General features: G+C 45.2%; 1 long non-coding RNA gene across 1 annotated transcript; it reads left to right on the top strand.

The window, feature by feature from the left end:
* The first annotated feature begins 99 nt into the window (after positions 1-99).
* Positions 100-10,048, top strand: LOC116874786. The gene is made up of 3 exons (XR_004384062.1): positions 100-197; positions 613-718; positions 9,872-10,048. It is a non-coding gene; the product is annotated as an uncharacterized LOC116874786 (long non-coding RNA).
* The last annotated feature ends 2,677 nt before the right edge of the window (positions 10,049-12,725 follow it).

Below are 12,725 nucleotides of genomic sequence, written 5' to 3'. Positions count from 1 at the left end.
CCCGGGCGCGCCGTCACAGAGCCGCCCCCCGCCCCGCCCCGCCCCACCCCGTCACGCCCCGCCCCGTCCCACCTTGTTCCCTCCCACCCTACCTCCTAGGGTTTCCAACAGAGACTGGGTTGCGGAATGTTCGAACCCACCAGGAACTGTCGGGGTTTTGCTCGGGGTGGGAGGACCGGATGGCCTGGCTGTTTAAGGTTAGGGCCGGGGGCGTTAGGAAACCCGGGGGATTTACAATGGGCTTTGGCAAAGTGGCAGTTTACAGTGGGCTTTGTATATTAGAGAGCGGAAGTGGAGGAGCTTAAAATGATCTTTTGGCTTGTGGAAAGTGGGTAGGTGAGGAGGAGGCAGGCGAATAATAGTAGCCAGCATTTGCAGTGCTTTTGTGTGTGTGCCCAAATGATTCCTAAGTGCATGACACGTATTAACTCTTAAAATCTCCCCGTGAGGCAAGTACTATTACGATCTCCGTATTTACAGGTGAGGAGAAGGCACAGAGAGGTCAAGTAAGTTGCCTAAGATCACAGGAAGTGGTAGAGTTAGGATGTGAACCACGTTGCGTAGTTCCAGATTCCCCTTTCTTTATCTCTATAATGCTAAAACAGGGGACAGAGTTAGTGTGGAATCCACAGAGCTCGAGATGCCTGAGGCCACAGGGAAAGAAGGAAGATATTCACCAAGGAGAATGACATTAAAGTCTCACACAGTAACTCTGGAGGTAGGTATTAACCTTCAGTTTAGAAATAAGAAGTAGCTTCTGGGCGCCTGGGCGTCTCAGTTCGTTAGGTGTTCTATTCTACTTCTCTGAGGTCTTGATCTCAGGGTCATGCCTTAAGTCCTGCTGCGTTGGGCTCCTCGCTGGGCATAGAGTCTACTTAAAAAAACAACAAAAAAAAAACAAGGTTAGAAATAAAAAATAGGTTCAAAACTTTGAGTAACTTGCCTGTGGTCAACAGCTGGCAGTAGGGACAAATTTGATTTCAGGTATTCTGATTTCAAGATTTTTTTTTAAGCTCCCAAGGAGGCAAGAAAAGCCCCGTCTTTTTCTGCTACAGCTGTTGTCACTTAACACTCATTTTTAAAGTGGCCCTTGCATCATCAGGTCTTTCAGTCCTTTTACACACTAGTGTGTGCTAGTCTAAATCATTGAGTTAGTTCATCCAGGGCCTTCAAAGCTTTCTCTAGTTGTGAGATGAAAGCCGTTGTCTCTCCTTAAAGCAATTTCAAGCATCAGTGAATAGGCATGGGGGCTGGGTGTTTGGTTTATGTATGCAGAAGGCTTTTCAGAACCTGTGGTCATCCATTTGTGAAGGGCTCAGTCTGTTGGCATTTGTCAAAGTTTTGCAGGTCCTCATTGTATACCTGGAGAGTCCTGGCTGATCTGGGGATGGCCACTTGCCCATAGCTGATTTGGGGATAAAAGGAACCTAACCACTGGCCATCACCTGCCTTCCTGAGCTTGTATGAACGGTCTACCAGGTGTTGGCATCTGCCTTAGGAATAGGGCGAGGCTGGAGGTTTGAGTGCTGCAGGGGCCTCTTCCAGGAGAAAAAGACCCCAGTGGGGTCCATTTTGTGTCATAGGAGGGAAGAAGTTGTGCTTGTCTCTTCCTGCTTTCATGTGGAGGACGTTATACAGAGAGGAATGAATAATAATGATCTTCATGTCAAAGAAGGAGTGTTTCTGGTAAAGCAGTGGCCCGCTGGAGATAGAAGATGAGAAATGGACTTTTAGTGTGGCAGGAATTTTGTGATACTGACCAAGGTGGTCTGATGTCTGCCGAAGGTAGGTTGAGGGACAAAGGTGAGGTCATCCTTGATCTATCAGTAATAAAAGGAACAGATTATGGTGAAGAGAATATGACTTTACAGGAAATGATAACCATAAAATTCAGGAAGTTGCTTTCTTTTGAGAGGCCTGGGGTGGGAGAGCAAGGAGCCCATAAATGGAAATGGTTGGTGGTGGTCGTTCTTGGTGAGATTGGTGGTTTTGTGGGTGTTCATTGTGCTTCAGAATTTATATGTTCTCTCTTATGTTTCAGCTATTACATAAAATCTATGTAAACTCATCAAATGGGTCACACTATTTCTATTTTCTTGTGTAATTGAGAATTGACTGTATACATTTTCATTATTTAATTTTCCCTTCATTCCCATCAATGTCCAGGTACGCTCTAATTTCTCCCATCATATTCCCCTGCAGCTTTGCCCCACTGCTCTACTCCCCTTTACTGCAAAGCTCGTTTAAAGAGTTGTCTGCACTTGCTGCCTCTAATTTCTCTTTCCAGTCTCTCTTGAATCTACCTGAATCAGGCTTTCAGTCTCATCACTCACTGAGACTATTCTTGTCAAGATCCCAAAATGACATGATGTTAAATCGAAGATTATCTCTTAGCCTCAACTCAACCGTCAGCAACACTTAACCCTGATGATCAGTCTCTAATCCTTGAAACCCTTTCTAGGACATCACACTCTCTTGGTTTTGCTCCTTTCTCACTGCCTCTTCCTTTTCATCTCTTTTGCTAGTTGCTGAGGACTCAATGTTTGTGCTCCCTCTCCCAAATGCATATGCTAAAGCCCTAAGCCCCAATGTGATGGTATTTGTCAGGAGGACTTTTGGGAGGTAATTAGGTTTAGATGAGGTCGTGGGAGTGGAGTTCCTATGATGGTCTTAGTGTCCTTTTAGGAAGAGAGACCAGAGCTTGCTCTCTCTGACATGTGAGGATACAGCAGGACAGTGGCTCTCTGCAAATCTTGATAAGGGCCCTTCCAGGAACCACGCTGCCAGCACTTTGATCTTGAACTTCCAGCCTCTAGAACTGTGGGAAATTAATGTCTATTGATTAAGCCCCCCAGTCTGTGGTATTTTGTTATAGAAGTCTGATCTCTGACCCTGATTCTTTCTTCTCTCTGTGATACCTTAACGTCAGAGAGTTGCAGGATTTACCCTTGGACTTCTTCTTTATCCACATGTACTCCTTTTTTTTTTTTTTTTTATCTCATCTGGTCTTATGTTTTAGATACTAAATTTATATCTCCAGCCCCAATTCTTCCCTATGCTCCACACTAGAATATCCCATTCTCTACTTGATAACATCACTGAGTGTCCAATAGACTTCTCACACTTAATATGTCCCAAACTATACCCTTTTTAAAAAAAGATTTTATTTATTTATTAGGGAAGGGGAGAGCACAGAGGGCAAAGCAGACTCCCCACCGAGCAGGGAGCCAGTTGCAGGGCTCAGTCCCAAGACCCAGAGATCATGACCTGAGCCAAAGGCAGATGTTTAACCAACTGAACCACCCAGGCACCCCTCCAAACTCTACTCCTGATATCCCTTTCCAAACCCTACACCCTTCCAGCTCCTCCTCTGCTTTATTATCACTCCATACTATATTTTTAAATTTTTGTTTTATTTTTTAAAGATTTATTTATTTGAGAGAAACGCAACACAAGTAGGGGATTGGGAGAGGGAAAAGCAGGCTTCCCTCTGAGCAGGGAGCCCAACACAAGTAGGGGATTGGGAGAGGGAAAAGCAGGCTTCCCTCTGAGCAGGGATGCTTAATGACTTTTGGGATCATGACCTGAGCCAAAGACAGATGCTTAATGACTGAGCCACCCAGGTACCCCCAATTTTTGTTTTATTCATTGGTCTATATTCTCTCACTGGAGTGCATGGGTTTTTGTTTTATTCACTGTATGTTGCTGGGGCCTAGGATAGCCTAGGATAGGGCTACACATGTAATGAACCCTATAAATATTTGTTTGCTGAATAAAATTCTTTTTTTCTTCCACCTTTCTTCCTTCTCCTTCCTGATTCTAAAAGGCCCTCCTGAGAAGTGATACATCAGTATCTGTTCAGATTTGCTAGCTCAGTATCTGAGGGTCTAAAGTTATATTTGGCCAAGGAAGGGACTGATCTGGCACCAGGGGTAGGACTCCTGACCTGCCTTAGGGCCATGGCCATCTCAGCTCAGATGGTAAGTTCTACCTATCCTGTGTGGCTTATCTTGCGGTGATTTTTCAGATCTTGAGTTGGCCATTTCCTAGGAGGAAATGAGTTATGGCCTGTAGGGTCATGGGGAAGCTGGGACCAGGGAACAGCAAGGGTCACACCGCCATCAGCCCTCCCAGACCCCCCCATACTTATGGAGCTCAGCTGTGTGGTGTTGTTTTCAGTCTCCTCATGGAGCCAGGCCACCCTGTGGACATAGTCTCTCTTCATTTATATATTAGTTTTCTCTTGCTACATAACAAATTACCACAAACATAGTAGCTAAAACAACACATATGTATGATCTCAGTGTCCGCAGGGCAGGACCCTCTGCTAAGGGTCTCACCAGGCTAAAATATAAGTGTTGGCTGGGACTATGAGCTTGCAGGAGGCTTAGTGTTCTTTTTCACGCTCACTGATTGTCGGCAGAATTCAGTTCCTTGTTGTTATAGGACTGAAGTCCCGTTTTCTTGTTTGTTGTTGGCCAGGAATCACTTTCAGCTCCTACAAGCCTCCCTCTGGTCCCAGCAATGCAGTTCTTTCATGAGAGCTCACAACATGGCTGTTTGCTTTCTTTCAGTTGGTTTTAAAGTCTCAGCGGATCAGGTCAGGCTGGCCCAGGACAATATCCTTTGTGAGAAATCCAAAGCCAACTAATTAGAGACCTTAATTACATTTGGAAATTCCCTTTTGCCACATAATCTTAATCCTGGGAGTGATAGCCCATCACATCCACAGGTCCCACCCATACTCAAAGGGGTGGGATTATATAAAGGGTGTACACTAGGGGCTAGAATTTTGAGGACCATCTTAGAATTCTGCTTACCACAAACTCTATCTTTGTGAGGGGGAATAAACACATGAAGGTCCACCATCTTTCTTCAGAGAGAAGGACTGACAGAGAAGTATGGCTACCCTTTGTTGGTCTGGATCCTCAGGTCTTACTGCTGCCTCTGTGTGTAACCTTTCCCTCAGGACTCTAGGGGAACAACACTTCCTCACTTAGGAAGAACAAACTGTTTGGTCCATGTCAGTGAAAATTTCCACCTAATCAAAGTCGACTTCTTTCAGGATTTGAGTGATTTAAGAAGATAGAGGACTGTTAACTCTGTGGGAGCAGGGGGTGGAAAAAGCTCCGCTCTTGTCTTGACATTTGTGGCTTCTGTGGCACTGTTGATTCTCCTCAGGACTGCTCCCACATTAGAGAAAGGAGATCTCTTGTAGTAGACATAGCCCTGGGGTGGATGGGCTGGTGAGAGGGACAGTCACTGGGCTGAACTGCTTTCCCCCACAGAAAACTGCCTGGTTTTCCTGCCTCTGGTGCCTGCTATTTCCATCTCACATTATTCTAAATATGCACATCACCATGTCCCCCGCCAAAAAAAAAAAAAAAAAGAAAAAAGAAAACTTCAGTGGTTGGCTTCTCCACCTTCCTCCCAGAGAACTTCTATCCATAGGAGGAGAGAAGCCTGTCTCTCTGTAGATGACTCAAATTCGCACCTCCAGTCCCAGCCTCCCTTCTCAACTTAGTCCCTTGTCTAAACGCCCCAGGCTTCCTTCAAACAAGTTCACAGAAGACATCATCCTTCCCCAAGGCCAGCCTCACACATTCCTAGCTCTGCCAGTAGAGACATCATCCTCCTTGTTATCCAGTCTACAAACCGAAGTCACCTTCTGGCACCCCCTCTGCCCTCCTCATGCAGCCTGTCTGCTTCCCCTACACGGGGTCTGTGGCATTGGTCCTTTCCTTGTCAATATCACTGAGCGACACTGGTTCCAAGCCCTTGGTGTCTCCTGTCTTCACTGTTTCAATAGTTTTCTACCTTCTTAACTCTCTTTCCTTTCCTCTCCCAGTGATTCTCAGTTAGGGGCAATTTTGTGCCCCCCAGGAGACATTGGTCAGTGTCTGAAGATACCTTCGGTTACCACACCTGGGAGTGGATGCCAGCATCTGGGGGTAGAGGCCAGGGATATTGCTAAAGATCCTACAGTGCTCAGAGCAGTCCCCAAACAAAGCCTCATCCAGCCCCAAATGTCAATAGTGCTGAGACAGAGAAACCCTGCTTCGTGTCCATTCCTCCATGTTTCCTGAATGTTATAGCCTAACTCTTCTTAAGAAAATGCACTTTATATACATTACTTCCTGCTAGAAAAAAATTTAAAAATTCCCATTTCCCATATATATGCCGGGCTTCCTCTACCTCAGATGCCCTTCCCTTTCATCTCTATGCCAAGAAATCTCCCCTTTCTCTTAAAACTTGTAGCATGGTGTCCAGCTTGTAAACTGGGTTGGTCCCTCTGGGTCCACTCTCTGCTCTTCTCTCTCCTTATCTGTGCCCCAGGACTGTGTCTCCTGGCTCCCTTGACCTCTAGTTCCTGGCTGGGATTGGCCTGTGGGAGGTATCTGCAGGTGACTGCAGGTTGGGTCTTTGCTTCCCAAACTCAACCTGAGCTTCCTGTCTGTCTACAGCTTCAGCTCACCTAGAGCATCCCCTCTTCTATTGCCCCCACCCTTGTGGGGCTCCAGTGACACCATCCTTGCCTTATGCCTTCAGGCCAATGGTGGCAATGACTTCCCACTGTTGCCAGTCCCTGCATTCACCACTGTGCTGAGTTGGCTTATGTTCTGCCCACACCTCAGTCAGTATTTCCTTAGTTAAACTCTCTCTAGTTAAATCCTTTGAGTGTGCCATCTGCTTCCTGCTGGATCCTCAGTGCCTCGGCAGTCACTTGAGAATTCGCCTTTCCCTTGGTGCCCACACACAACTTACAGCTGGGACTGCTCCCATGTCACTCAGGGTGTACTCCTGATACTGCTGTGATCCATTTACATCTAGAATCTCCTGTGTTTCCCAAACACATCGTAAACTCCTGTGGGTGGAGGCTATTTTAATATGTCATGTACAGTCTCTTGGCGTAGAGCCGTCTCAATGAATATTTGCCAAGGAAAATCATGGTAAAATGTGTCGAAAAATCACCTGATTTCATAAACAAAGTGTTCTGAATTTAAATTACTTAATTTCATACCATAGGTGTTTGGAGTGATTTGAATCAACTTTTACACCACATTTTAAATCCAGTGGAGGCATGGGCTTTGAGACGTGAGACTGGCTGCTCGGTGGCTTTGTGTCCTCACTTCCTGGTTCTGGTGGCTTTCTGTGTATTCATGGCTCCTGAATGAGGGACTCGGAGTGAAACTGGGGGTTTCTGCACTGGCTTTCTTCCTTGAAAGCAAGATGCTCTCCCTTCTGAACTCTTTCCCTTCAGAACTCAGTTATTCTATTGCTGGTCTGCAGGGATCAAATGTTCTACTTGCTGCTGGAGTCTAAGACTTGGTGCTGTGTTGTGCCCAAATGTGTGCTTCGTAAACGCCATTTTGTCCCACAATTCACTTCGAGTTTTTATTTAAATATTTAATGATGCAAAAATTGGTGTAAGTGCCTCCCTAGGGAATCTTGGGAAAGTACAGGGATGTAATCAAATGGTTTTGCAAATTGTACTTATTTATTTATAACTCTAATTTGAAAAGAAGGACCGGAGTTATTAAAGAGGATATTTGCATTTCACAGACACCTCATCCTAAGGAATGAGGGGTAATCATTCTTAAGAAGAGGGGGAAATGCCAAGTCATTTCTTAGAGTTATTGCTTCTTATCCTTCCTGTGTTGTAATGGTTGTTTGTGTGGGCAATTAAAAAAGCTATTTCTTCTGCTGTCTGCTAAATATGTCTTCATCTGCCTAATTCTGCTGTGGGGTCTCAGTCTGACCTAAGCGTTAGTTATTTTCATGCCAAAAATCCACACCCAAGTTCTGGGTGGTTTGTTGTTGTTGTTGTTTGTTTTGTTTTTTCATTTTTTGTACTAGAAAGATGAAGAAGATGACTAGAGAGGAGTGGTAAGCGTTCTGGTCCACAATCCACCTTGACTTCATGGAAGGGCTTAGAAAATATGAGGCTGATATGGATTGATCAGGGTCACGTTATGGTTTTCATGGGCCTTAAGCACTATTGCCTTCATGACAGAAAAATATGAAAGCTTATATTTTATGACTGTGTTGACAGAATGACAACTATATTATCCATTAGAACATTTCTGTGGACCTCTAAAAGTATTGTGGTCCCTAGGCACCATGTCTCTTATGCCTAATGAATGTTAGCCCTGTAAATAGACAGTGGGAAAAGAGGGTGGCTTGACTCCCTTTTTTCAAGATCTAAAGATACCTGGATTCCAGTCTGTTCTCAACAGTGCCTACATTGGGAGATTTTGACCACAAATAAGGTGAATGAATGATCTTCCTTTTTTTTTTTTTTTAAAGATTTTATTTATTTATTTGACAGACAGAGATCACAAATAGGCAGAGAGGCAGGCAGAGAAAGAGAGGGAAGCAGGCTATCCGCCGAGCAGAGAGCCCGATGCGGGGCTTGATCCCAGGACCCTGGGACCATGACCTGAGCCGAAGGCAGAGGCTTTAACCCACTGAGCCACCCAGGCGCCCCAAATGATCTTCTTTTGACAGACCTGGGGTCTTTGGAGGGATGGGGAGCAGTAGATCATGAAGCTCAGCCACCTCCCAGAAATGGGCTGCTTCCCTCTCCAACTTATCCAAGGGTGACGTCACCTTCTGTACAGGTTACAGGTGGTGTTATAGTCTCTACTACGGGAGGGTCCAGGGTGACTATTCCATTTTACAGATGGGGAGCCTAAGGCATGATAAGATGAGACTGTGTGGCTTCTTCACTAAGCTGATTCAGATTCTGATGCCTTGCTGCTTTCTTGGCAGCGGAAGGAGGAAACACTTAAAATAATTTTTTCTGACTATAAAAGTCATACTTGTTTTTTATGAAATTTGGAAAATAAAAGAAATTGAAAGAAGATTAAAAAAAAAAAGCTAAACTTTTTTAATCCTACCTCCTAGAACCAACCACTGCCCACTGCTCCCTGAAGTTGTGCAAATGGGTGAACCAATGCCTAGTGGGACAGAACCACTCAAGTTCCCAGGAGCCAACCCAGCAGTACTGGTCATTGCTGCTAATTCTGCCTGATGTCACCCTCTACTGCAAAATGACAAGATTTCACTGCACCCCTCACCCCCCCAGGCTTACAAATTACAATGTTAACTAAAAGAGGTAGATTATAAAATTTACATACAATATGACCTCAGTGATAGAGAACCATGCATAAAAAATTGAGGAAGTCAATAGATCATTTTGTCAGCAGTGGTGCTACCCCACAGAAGCTCTTTTATCCATGAGGGACAGCTTTCTGGGGGGGGGGATGGTGGGTTTTCAGCACCACACAAACCCTCCCTCACAGGCAATTTCCCATGCACGGGAAATTTCCCGTGCAGTTTCCAGGCAGCTTCCTATGAATAATAACACAGCCCTAGGAGAGTTCACTGGGGTGGCAACGCCTCCATGCATCAACCCCAGACCTTTGGAGAGAGCTGTCCTCCCTCATCTCCTTTTCCCTGTGCCCACCCATGAAGCAGCATTTTCAGCAGGCTCCTATTTGTATTCCACGGCTAGCAATGGGTTTTCCTAGCTAATTTCCTAGGAAAATGATTCTACTCTCTACATAAAAGCAAGGATACAATTAAAGCTACGCATCCGAGAGCAATCAAGGGAACTAACAACTCCATGTTACTATGAAGAGGATGCCACTGAATGAGGACAGTTTCTGCGGCAGCAAATGCAGGAGAGAAGCTCCTGATGCCTCTGTGGACCCTCAGAGGCAAAGCCTTCCCAGCAGGCAGGAATCCGGCTCCTCCCGGAGAGATGGGGCAGACAAAATATATGGTCTTTTGCAGCGGCCTGGTCTGATATCTTATAAGGTTTCCCTTAGTTCTCACCTAAACCCTGCCTGTTCTGCTCTCATTCCAGATCTGTTTGCCTTGTGAAGACAGAATGTTGGCCTGGGTGTCCTCATCTGATAACCTTCTAAAGCTGGAGGGTGGATTTCCTCTGAAGTGTCTCCATCAAGCTCAGAATTTTAGAATACCATGTTAAGAAACTAAGATGGGGGCGCCTGGGTGGCTCAGTGGGTTAAAGCCTCTGCCTTCAGCTCGGGTCATGATCCCAGGGTCCTGGGATCGAGCCCCACATCAGGTTCTCTGCTCAGTGGGGAGCCTGCTTCCCTCTCTCTCTCCCTCTGCCTGCCCCTCTGCCTACTTGTGATCTCTGTCAAATAAATAAATAAAATCTTAAAAAAAAAAAAAAGAAATTAAGTTGAAATGGCATATCCGACCATTTCATTCAAATTTTTTGCTTGAGCACCTACCATGTGTCAAGTCAGGAAGAACTAGGCAGGGAGACACAGGCTGAACCAGAGATGCCATGTTGAGAGCATTCTCTTTAGGTTTTTAAAGTGAGATTTGAAGGCAGATAGACTTGGGTTGAATCCACTTACTCTTTTAGGGCAAGAGTGCTCCCCTACCTGAGCCTCAGTTTTGTTACCTACACATGGGGATGAAAATCCTGTTTCAGAGGTTGTACAATAAGTGAAATAATTTGAACAAAGCACAATTCCTAATAGTGGAAGACATCCTATCAATGCTGCTCCTTCCTTCAGGTTTTGTAATGATTTGGTAATGGGGACACCAGAGATATTGGGTGCAATAAGAAACTGGGTTTTGTTTTATAAATGTGAATTTTTATATGTATTGCTGACTTTCTGGATCAGCTATAATTCTTTTTTTTTTTTTTAAGATTTTATTTGTTTATTTGACAGACAGAGATCACAAGTAGACAGAGAGGCAGGCAGAGAGAGAGATTGGGAAGCAGGCTCCCTGCTGAGCAGAGAGCCCGATGCGGGACTCGATCCCAGGACCCTGAGATCATGACCTGAGCCGAAGGCAGCGGCTTAACCCACTGAGCCACCCAGGCGCCCCTAGGATCAGCTATAATTCTTTATTGGCATTCCATAAACCCAATTATGACCTGTTCTTAATATGCCAACATTCATTCACCCAATGAATATTTTTAAGTATCTTTGATGGTATAGTCAATGTATGTTAGGGGAACAACACCTACCTTTATTATAAGCTTGGTCTAGACATAATCAGGAAGGGAAATCTGCCAGGAAGAAAATCCTGTATGGAAGGAATTTCCAGGACAGCGGAAGATGGGCTCAGAGAAGCGCAGCTGCCATCAGAGACATTTCTCAAGTGCTGGCAAAAAAACTCCTAACCAATGCCTGACGGCAGAAGAATCCTGGGAGCCTGGACTTGTCTCTTATTCTTGAATTGCATTTATTCTGGGAACCAAGCAGAATGCTGTGTCAATCCGCTAAGAGGGAGGCAGAGTTATAAATAGGATATGTGCTGGAAATAGGAAATAAGATGAAAGATGGCATTTGGGGCTTTCACGGCTTGTCCCCCCACCTTAAGCAGAGGGAGAAAAGCCATCCAGTTTGGGTGGGGACCAGAAAGTCAGGAGCCGTCATTCCGAGAGAAGTGGAAGGGAGAGAGGAAGTGGGAAGTATGACGGTGGTGGAAAGTGGAGCTGTGGGAAGAACTGAGTGAGCTGCCAACGGAGGGGTAGGAAGGTAAGCCATCCCCCCAGGCAGAGGACATGACATCCAAAGAGAAAAACCCAGTGCCAGGACAAAGACTGAAGATTTTACCCAGCCGGACAGAAACCTGAAATAGCAAGATAGTAATCATGCATGGGAGAGAGATTAGGTAGGGGAAGAACTAAAAAGCTTAAGCCATAAAAAATGGCATTAGGTGGCAAGGTAAATAGGACTGTGGCCAAGAAGACCAGGCATGATCAGTAGCATTCCCAGGTAGCTCCACTGACCCCCTTCCCCAACACCCAGGCTGGATATCTTCAAAGGCATCAGTGAATCCATAATCGGGGAGGGGAAAGGGTGTTCTAGCTGTGGTTGAGGGAGGCTGTCATGGAAAAAAGTCTTGAAATTGGAGGCAATTCTAGTTCCAACGTTGCCATCAACTAGGCATATGACCTCAGACTTAGCTGACCTCTGTGAGCTGGGTTTGAATATAGACTCTGCTATGAACTGACCATTTGAGCTTGAATGATTTTCTTCCCTTATCTAGACTTCTTTGTCTTTTTCCTTACAGCAGTATATGTAGACTGGGTCTTAAAAGCTGCTGCCAGGTATAAAATTTGACACCTTAATCCTTGGATAATTCTTGGGCTCGGAGAGAAGAGTAATGCCTAATTCGATCTGCTCTACAATGGGGAAGAGCTCTGCTAGAGAACATCCGGCTTAGATGCTAGTTGAATGGATTGCCTTAAGCCCCTTTCTAGGCAGAGTATGCTCCCTTTCAGTATTGCAGAGTCATGCCTTTACCAGCTTTCTGTTGCACAACTGCCAAGTTTGGATCTGTGCTATTTGCATCAGGGAGGTCCAGCCACATTAGGCCATGCAGGAGAGTTTTTAGCAACTACCCACCCAAGGTAAGGTAGGAAGGAGGCCCATAGGTAACATGAAATGGAGGGTCCTCAAAGAGGCATTGAGACATTGAGAAAGCGCTACAAAAGCACTCTGCCAAGAAGATGAGAGATACCTAGTTATCTTGCAAATAGAAGGTAGGGAACTGTAGGTGTGGTTCTGCTTCATTTTCCCAAGTGATCTCTTTCTGAGACTGAAACAAGGGTGTTGGGAAGTCATAGGTCAGAATATACCCAAGTACATTCATATTCAGAAGTATACTATCAGGGAGTTTTGCCCAAACTCATTAATCAAGAAGAGCCATGTGGTATACATGGA

Source organism: Lontra canadensis, unplaced genomic scaffold (genome assembly GCF_010015895.1).
Source record: "Lontra canadensis isolate GAN:19392208 unplaced genomic scaffold, GSC_riverotter_1.0 scaffold38, whole genome shotgun sequence".
Classification (NCBI taxonomy): domain Eukaryota; kingdom Metazoa; phylum Chordata; class Mammalia; order Carnivora; family Mustelidae; genus Lontra; species Lontra canadensis.
Note: the sequence above shows the minus strand (reverse complement) of the source record. Positions and strands in the feature narration are given on the sequence as shown.